Raw genomic sequence first — 1,037 nt, forward strand, 5'->3', positions numbered from 1 at the left:
GAAAACCCCCCAGACCCCCGGGTTTGGCCATCTCCATCCCCAGCTTCGCTCCAGACCCCAGCCCTGGGATTTGGGGGGGCAGATGGGGTTTAACCCCCCAGGAGGGACCCATCCCTGGGATTTTGGGGTACATAGATGGGGAATGAGCCCCCCAGGGGAACCCAGCCCTGGGCTGTGGGGTGCAAAAGGGGGATGAGCCACCCAGATGGGACCTGGAATTTGGGGGTGTGAATGAGGCAGGATGACACCCCCTCCCCAAGAAGGATCCAGCAAACGGGGAGGGGGCAAAGCTGAAACCCCAATCCCCCTACACCCATTCCAGTCAGAGGGATCACCGCGCTGCCTGCCCAGCAGGATGAAGGTGTCACCGCCACGTCCCCCGCTCAAACTGGGGGTCCCCATGCCATCCCCAGTGGGGACAAGAACATCCTATTTCGGGACCCTGCTGGCAGCCGGTGCCCCCGCCGAGGAGAGTGGCGTGGCGTTGGCAGCCCAAAGGCCAATTAAGCAATTTGCCCTGCCTGCTTTGAGCAGCTGGAAATAGCTGGGGGAGTCGGTGCCCGTGATTACGGGGTTTTTGCCCTGGTTGCCACAATTGAAGGTGCCGAGGGCCGGATGGCCACCAGGAATAGCCGGGGCGGTGCCGGGTTGCGGGCTGCGGGCAGGCCAGGGGAAACTGAGGCACTCGGCTCCCATCACGTCCCCATGGTGGTGGTGGGGGGGGATGAGAAAAAGGGGAGCGAGGTGTTTTGGGTTCGAGCGTGATGGGGGAATATCCCCCCCCCACCTCCTCCAAGGGGCTTCTTGGTGTTCACATGGTGGGTTTGGGGACACTGAGGATGCCTGGGTCCTCTGTGGGGGGGGGCATTCTGCAGTGGGGACCTCAGTGGGATCAACCCCCCCGCACACTCCATGGGGTCAAACACCTGCGTGTCACCACCTTGCAGGACACCGGCTGCCACCGTCCCCATCCTTGCCAGGACCACCACCCCGGGGTGAAGCCACTGAGCCGGGGGGGACCCAGGTGTCTGGGTGGG

This window comes from Calidris pugnax, unplaced genomic scaffold (assembly GCF_001431845.1).
Source record: "Calidris pugnax isolate Ruff unplaced genomic scaffold, ASM143184v1 scaffold335, whole genome shotgun sequence".
Taxonomy (NCBI): domain Eukaryota; kingdom Metazoa; phylum Chordata; class Aves; order Charadriiformes; family Scolopacidae; genus Calidris; species Calidris pugnax.